The 8,735-nt window shown below is 34.7% G+C and overlaps 1 long non-coding RNA gene across 1 annotated transcript; it reads right to left on the reverse strand.

Annotated features, from left to right (window-relative positions):
• Window positions 1-2,573: 2,573 nt before the first annotated feature.
• LOC136230505 (uncharacterized) lies at window positions 2,574-6,560 on the reverse strand. The gene is made up of 2 exons (XR_010689423.1): window positions 6,099-6,560; window positions 2,574-3,817 (listed from the first exon to the last, which is right to left on the reverse strand). It is a non-coding gene; the product is annotated as an uncharacterized lncRNA (long non-coding RNA).
• Between the last annotated feature and the right edge of the window lie 2,175 nt (window positions 6,561-8,735).

Consider the following 8,735-nt stretch of genomic DNA (forward strand, 5'->3'; position numbering starts at 1 on the left):
ATAAATATTAGTTTTAGACCACTCAGATTATAACATGTATATATACATAGAAAAAAAAGTGAGCGAGTTCAGGTTACCAGAATTTTTTTACGCACGGAAGTGTAAAATTACCCCCAAGTATATCAATTTAAACTTTTAGCTCAATTATCTCCTAATAAAAGGTCACTCATGTTTAAAACACTACCTATTCATCTTAGCGAGAATTCAATTCTCAATCACAATCCCAGCAACAATAACTTATTAAGTGCTCATACATTCTAAAAATTAGACCTCAAGTTTACCTAATCACTTTGAATAGAAAATTTGGAATTCCTATTATGTCAATTTTTAAATTGTTGAAACCTCCATCTATATATTGAGTATAATGACCCGTGCACTAAACAAAAAAGACAATGATGAATACCAAATTAAATGGTTTAGTGTCCAAATAAGAAAAACAGAAAAAAAATATCTCATAAATATGAAAAAACTGGAATGTCAAACAAAAGGTATAATTATCAACGGCCATTAATCACATCATTCTTTTTTAATATTAGTATTATACCAGTTATTAATTAATAGTTTTATATTAATTAATAATAGTTATAGCATTATTTTTTTTTTGATAGAAAAGGAAAAGAAAAACGAACAACAACAAACTATCCAGGAATTAGCCTAGGGAAGCTAACCCCAATCCTATCTTCTAAGAGAAGAGGAGAGATGAAACTAGGGGAAACAGGAAGGATAGTAACGCCTAACGTCCCTTCATGGCCCGCCACCGCCAAGCGATCAGCAACACGATTCTGCTCTCTAAAAATGTGTCTGAACTCTACGAACTCAAAGGAGGAGCAAAACCTTACAATAGCTTTGATGAGGTTGTGACTGTTAAGACCCATAGAATGATTCTCAGAAATCATTTTGATTGCTTCCAAATTATCAGACTCCACAGAGAGCCTCTTAACACCCAGCCTTTTAGCAAAATTGATTCCAGTAAGAATAGCCCAGAGCTCCACAGAAAAGGAAGAACCCAACCCTAAATTTTGGGAGAACCCAGAAAGCCAGGCGCCCCCTGCATCTCTAAGCACACCTCCAGCCACAATCTTACCGTTACTGAGGCAGGAACCATCAGTATTCAGCTTCACAACCCCCTCTCTTGGCCTGCTCCATCCCACGAGATGGACATCACAACACTGAGAGGCTCTGGCAAGGGACTCTCCTTTGAAACTATCGATAATAGAGAAAAGTTTTTTCGAGAAGAAATCAGCTAAGTTTGTCATAAAAACATATTTTTTAAATATAGTATTATAATTAATTAAATTATTTTTTTATTTTTAATTAATTTATATGGAATAAGTTTTAAGTTTATATGTATATACATGCTATTTGATTTTCATCCTTTTTTTAATTCTTTAATATTTTAATAAATATGAAGAAAAAATAATTATATTCAAATCGTAGTTCTTATTAGTGGTGTCGCACTTTTAAAAATGAGCGACACAAAGATAACACACTCCTTGTGTCGCTTTGTTAAAAGCGCGTCACAAGCTTGCTCTTGTGTCACACTATAAGACAGGCGATACAAGAAGTAACTCGTTTGTGACGTATGCTCTTAAAGCATGACACAAGTGGTTTAATTCACCAACTGCAAAATCAACAATCAAAGTTAAGACAATATTTATATACATTAATATTACGAACACAATTCAATAACTTTTTGCAGATGCCACCAAATCACTTACATGCTGACTAGTTAAATTTAAACACAGATATTACACTAGATTAGAGTATATTTTAATTCCAAATAAATTAAAAGGTTAGATATTGTTATTGAAAGTCTTAAATCCTTAAAAGTTTTAGTTAGCAGTAATAAGAAAATTAATTAAAAATAGAAGTTAGTTGAAAAAAAACAAAGGATGGTGAGATGTAGTAAAATAACATTTTGTTTGGGGAAAGTAGCACCTATGTATCTTGATTCAGTACCCATTCTGTCATAGTGGAGTTTAAGGGCTTCAACTACTCTTGCTGATATTGATCACCTCAAATATCAGTTATGTCAATAAAGTCAATGGGTGTTTCTATTTGTACACATGTTCATACACTTGCCACTTCAAGAGTTAATATACTATATCACTTAATCAAGAAATTGAAGATTCACCATCTGTCAAAAAGATGATTTAATTCATTTTTCTTTTGAAAAGATAAAATAAAATAAAGCAATGGAATGGTCCAATTCACAGTTCATAATTGGACTAATAAGATGACATCAATTAGGATATACCAAGTAAAACAAGAAACTATAAATTACAACATGGCTTACGTGGATAACATTAAGGAGATGCAATGAAATTTGTCTGACTTCTTCATCAGGGTACTTGCAACCATATAATACAAATTAATATATATCTACCCTTTGGTTCAATCTCTTAATTTACATTTTCTAATGTTAAATTCAACTCTATATATATTGCAAAGGAGTGGATCATATACAAGCTACAAGATAATATATTGCAAAGGAGTGGAATCATATGCAATATATATGCAATATTCTTAATTTCTCGAGATTATAAGAGACCGAAAGAATTGGAGTGATTAAATCACCTGTTATGTCTTGTATTTTATCAGTTCCTTTAATGTATCAAGCATATACAGAAAGCCAGTAGAATCAAAAAACAAATATCCCCAGTAACCAACCCTCTAAATACAAGGTTTCAGCAGTTGTCTTTTGGTCTCCTCCATAACTTGCACGAACACCAGAGTAGCCAATTGTTACCTTTCATGGTGGTTGGTCCTTGCAACCAGAGCTCCCCTCACTAGCCAAGAGGAAGGCCTCTCCTACTGAAGGATCAGCAACCTTGGCTTCCATATCTTCAGCCAAGTGTCCAACGGAAACATGTAGCTTTATTTCTTCCAGTGTTATTGTCCTTGTTGTCCCACCTCCCGTCTCAATCTTCATGATTGATTATAAGATTCATTTATTGGGTGAAGCTGCAATATAGGCATGGAACTTGGCGACGAGTTTGTCATGAGGGGGTGAGCTTTGTTTAACTAAAGGAACACTTGTAAACTCTTCCATTTATGCTGATAAGGAAAGTAATAGTTGTTTATCTACCAGTCCACAACTTGTTAGCAGTTCTGTTACAGGACTGGACCAGTTCTGTAATTATTCTGTTACAAAACTAGACAAATTCTGTTTCTGTAACAGAACAGGTCATGTTCTGTTACAGAACTGGTCTAGTTCTGTAAATAGAAACAGGATTGGACCAGTACTGTTTCTGTAACAGAACAGGCCATGTTATGTTGCAGAATTGGTCCAGTTCTGTAAACAAAACTGGTCTTAGTTGTTGGTTCAGCTGTATTTGGAGCTAAAGTTATGCTGAAGGTAATAGATACAGATGAATCTCGAATAACTTTAACACAAAACTACAGTTTAAGCAACTTGCCCAAAAAGAAAAATCCAATAAAAAGCATACAGAAATGGGGGAAAAACAAACAAATATAGGGCTTTCCGTTTCTTAATTAGTTTTAAACAGACCAGTGTGTCGTATTTACACTGATTGCTGCAATCATTGAGTCCACATTATAGAAAATTGGCAGAATAGACAACATACCTGCTCTATTGAATTTTCTTACTGAATGACAAATCCATCCTATTGCCTCCAAAACTAATGTTCTATATTCTTATCATGCCAGCAGTAACACGAACAGAACTTGATGATTGTGCACGGTTTAATTGAAGAGCTGACTCCTTCATAGGGAACTCCAAAGCAAATGTAGGAGGTGCTGAAATGCCACCCAAACATGTGATTGACCTGCTTTATGAAGGGATACTTCTTCATATCTACACCATATACAAGTTCAAAAAGAAATTAATTTCATATCCACAACGGTAAGGAAATGTAACATAAATAGCAAATAAATACAGATATCAATAATATTGTTACTTTTATTATACTCTCTCTCTCTCTCTATCTCATCCATTAACCTGTTTTCTATTGGACTTCCAACATTGTCCACCACTAAGCACTAGGTAGCCTAGTTTCTCCATTTACTATTTATGCATGTTTGTCCATTCATTCATATGCATGTCTATTGTCTAATCTTGTATATCAACCAAACAAATCTAAGCTATTCCTAACCAAACAAGTGCTGCCCAAATGGTAGCTATTTCTCAATTATACTTAACTAGCTCATTAATTAGAATACAGTTACAATAAGTACAAAATTGTTTATATGAAATCTAAAAGGGGATTGAATCAAATTCCATTCAGTAAATCATAGCTTATATAGCATGCACTAGTAGCAATCACTGAATAAATTTGACAGACCTTAATTGGGATATTTTGTTGCTAGACTCTGAAAATAGAAGCTTGATCATAGGATGTAACTCCAACTTATGTACTGATTCAGCACTTCATTCTTAATCAGAACAGATACCAGAACAACACCATGAGTCTGGGTTTACAATAACAACTTAAGCCTCTTTCATCTAACTCCAACTTAACTCATATTGCTTTTAAGCCTATCTTTTTTCTTCAGAAAAAAAATGTTATAGTATACATTAATATTACGCTCCTTATAAACCAACATATATAATAAAGTAGATTGTTCCACTGACCAACTTTCATACGAAACCAATGCTGCTAGGTTTGTTTTAGAAAAAAAGACCTTCTAAAACAAGGAATCTTAATTAATAATAAGCATATAATAAAATAAATGATACTGATGAAGAAGTAGTTGATCAAAAATTGGGTAATTGCCTACAACACACTATGATGCATAACATATATACTCACTGTATCATAATACAGCATAACATATAATGTGCATGCACATGTACCTTCATTTCATGAATATATACCAATTAATTGATTGATTACCTCTATAATGATCATGTTAAGAGTGTCAATCCGGTGTTTAATGATTCTGCAGGTATATTTAACGATTCAAGTGCATAAAGGGAAGCCACTATAGATGATATTAGAATCAATATCAAATAAATCTAGTTTGAAAGCAAGCTGTAAGGAGAAAGAAGCTAAGAAGGCGAGCTCTCAAACGGATGGATCCGCTGATGAGCATGAAAAAACAAGTGAAGGAGGCAGGGAAGTAAGTCTTCTAAGAACATAATAAGGGATGCACCCAGAGCGTAATCCCTTACCCTGGAAACAGAAGTAAATAAACCTTTTCGACAGTCCCATGATTTAAACTGGTGGGTTCCTAAAGAGTCTGATGAAGAGATATTTATATGGATAACCCACAAAACAGGATACCTGGCAACAAAGATTGTTTTGTTTAGAACTACAAGCAGATGCCAGGGTTGGACCCTAAGGTTGCAGTACACAGGCCAGGGTTGCCTCCACACCAATGCCCTACAAAAAAGGCCCCGATGAGTTCAAGAAAGCAAGCAGCCTCAAAGCCCAATAGAGAGCCTACTGACCCTGCTGTGCTGGTGACAAGCCGGTCATCTTTGGTAGAGTAAGACCTCCCCATCACGTAGGATTGGATAAGCAAGTTTCCCTCTATTCATAAGTGCTAATTCCTTTAGAGCCAATCCCAATCTCTCATTTCCTTTACTAGTGGATAATAGAATTAGGAACAATAGTAAAAAACTAGAATACTCAAAGACTTCAAGTGCTCTTGCTATCACTGATAGCAATCTCCTTCCAAGCGAGCTTGCATTGCAGGCCATGTGCTTGTCCTGGTTCTCCTTTTCTAATGCTTGTGAAAGAGAAAGCAATTGGAGAGAAAATACCCAACTACTCACAAGCTGTCGAGGCCCAAGGAAGCGAAGTCATGGGACTTTCTTCCCAAAAATCCTTCTTAGTCGTCGAGCTTCTTTCGTTCAAGATTCACTTTGCTTTGAAGGGCAAGGCTTCTAAACTAAGAAAATAGTGCGAGAACAGAATCGAGATAGGGATTTTACTCTTCTAAACCCATCACCATTCAACCATTAAAATCACACGCAACGAGAGCAGCAGAACAAAAAAATCAAAAATCAAAATCAAAAGATACCAGCACAGAGTATATTCTTAGGTTCAGGTTCTCTACAGGAGTATATGCTTAGTCTCCTGGGTAAATGTTCTAATATTAAAACAATAGCTAATAGAGAATGTGAATCTTACTTTGTTCAATGAAGGGTGCTGAAATAGAGCATGCAATAGAGAAATTCCGGATCGACGCAATTTATTTGAGCATTCATCAAGCCAACCACCACAAGCAAGAACCTAATCGGACAGAATGATTGGACCGAACTTCTGTGATGGAGTGTGAAAAGTCTGATGAAATCGATTGAGATTGACAAGAAAATAAAGATGACCTAGAATTTGGAAGAGCAATCGGGGATGGTGTGTTTGGGGGGAATGAATTGGCAGCACTGAAAATTGTTAGGTTTTCTGAAATATTAGGAGTAAAGCCATGGATTGAGGTGTACAGATTTGTTTGAGCTTTTGTGGAATTAGGTTGAGTTTTTGGAATAAAGGTTTTGTCTAAAGCTTTTAGAATTTGTGTGAGCTTGAACCGAAATTGCAAATTTTTTGGAGGGGTTTTTTTTTTAGTACTGGGCGGTAATCTCAATATTTGGGGGGAGGGAATACTTGGCGCTCTGTCCAAATCCAAATTTTTGGGGAAATTATTTGAAAGAAATAATGAGAATGAAAAATCTTATTAATATTATAGTTAAATAAAACAATGAGAATAATGAAAAACCAAATTATTAAATTGGTTAAAAGATAAGTATTTATGAGAATAAAATAAAATAAAATTTATTGAATAAAATGTTTTGTGATTAATAATAAAATATATATCTTTCAAAAAAAATAAAATATATAATATATTTTCATTAAAATTATGGAAATTATGTGTTTAATGATATTCTCATTGATTTTTTCTTACTAATACTCAATTTTTTTTGTAGTGTATTGAAATAAGGTGGGAGTGAATGTGACCTAGAGGAAAACATTTTTTTTTATCTTTTAGATGAAATATATTTTTATTAATTTAATTTCTTTTAGTTTTCCTTAATAAAACGGCAAATCTAAAAAAAATGAACAAAAAAAATGGAGGGAAATAATATTAAGGCGGGTACATGAAAAAAAGTGAAAATTTTACTACATAATAAATTATTGTTTGCCACCAAATAAATTACCCGTGGCATTAGTAAGTTTATGCCACGCTTAAACTTTTCCCGTGGCATAAACAAGTTCAGCCACACAAAAAAAAAAAAATACCGTGGCAAGATTCGTGGCACAAGTATATGTTTGCTACGGAATAAACTTAACTGTGGCATAAATACATCAAGTGATCAAAAGTTTATGGTGTAATCCATTTTTCCCGTGGCTAACTAAAAATATGCCACGAATTTTACATTCTCGTGGCATGATTCGTGGCACAAGTGCTCATTTGTTGTAGTGTTAGTTGTGTCGCGTTTACAGAACGCGCGACACTAGTTACTCTGTTGTGTCGCTTTATCTTCAAGCGCGACACAAGAGGTGCGACACAAGTGAGCATTTCTCTACTAGTGTGCACTAAAACTGTCACAATACACTGTAGCCTGATCATGATGTAGACCAAGATCACCAACCAGTCCTTTACGCCAAATCCCATCCTTAGCAACTTCAGTTAGTGCCATATACTCTGCTTCTGCAGTAGACAAAGTCACTGTAGGCTGCAAAGTAGCTTTCCAACTGACAACTCAACCGCCAAGAGTGAAAACATAACCAGTCATAGATCTTCTACTGTCAACATCTCCAGCATAATCAGAGTCTGAAAAACCTGTTACGAAACACTATGTATCACCTCCATAAATGAGACCAATGTCAGATGTACCTTTTAGGTACCTAAAAAATCCTCTTCACAGCTTGCCAATGCTCCTTGCCAGGTTCACCCATAAACCTCCTAACAACACTAACAGACTGTGCAAGATCAGGTCTAGTGCCGACCATTGCATACATCAAGCTTCCTACTGCACACTACAACAAATCATCACTTGCGCCATGGTTAGAACGTGGCACAAGTATAATATTTTCGTGGCTATTCAATTTAGCCACGGAAATTCAAGGTAGACACTCTCGTGGCGCAAGTGAGCGTAGCTAAGTAATTGCCACGGAAAAATAGTAGTCATGGCATAAATTGGTTTTTGTGCCACGGGAAAATCCATGGCTAATCATATCCTTTTGTCACGTGTCAAATTGTGGCGTAAATAAAATACACGTGGCAAGATATATACTGTGTGACAATAGACCCTACTTGGCCAGGAGCATAACCGTGACGAAAATAAAACCCTTAAAACCTTGTTTAGCCACGTGTATAATCGTAAACATTTGTATCTAAAAACTTTTCTCATCACGAATACTTGTGGTGGTGATTGTTTTCCAACAAAAAATTATTTATTTATTTAATCTTTTTTGTTCAATATATATAAAGCAAATAACAAGTTCCAACTTAGCTTATAATAATAACCTGCTTCCTAAAGATGGTGCACCAAAACCAAAATCAAAATCAAAATCAAACAACTTGGGAATATATATATGAAAGCTATTATATCTGAGAAAGGGGAAAAACAAATAAAGAGTAACTCTTTTCTTTTATTGAATAATGATTACATCTGAAATCTATTAATTGTGAAGCTGAAATTCTACATACATTTTTCTTGATAACAATTGAGGAGCTAATGCTTCCAAAAAGCTAAGGACCATGTAGCTCTCGCGACCATCCAGAGAAATAAGCAATGTGATTCTAAAAATGAAAAATTGAATTAGAAC

The sequence above is a fragment of the Euphorbia lathyris genome, chromosome 5 (assembly GCF_963576675.1).
Source record: "Euphorbia lathyris chromosome 5, ddEupLath1.1, whole genome shotgun sequence".
Lineage (NCBI taxonomy): Eukaryota > Viridiplantae > Streptophyta > Magnoliopsida > Malpighiales > Euphorbiaceae > Euphorbia > Euphorbia lathyris.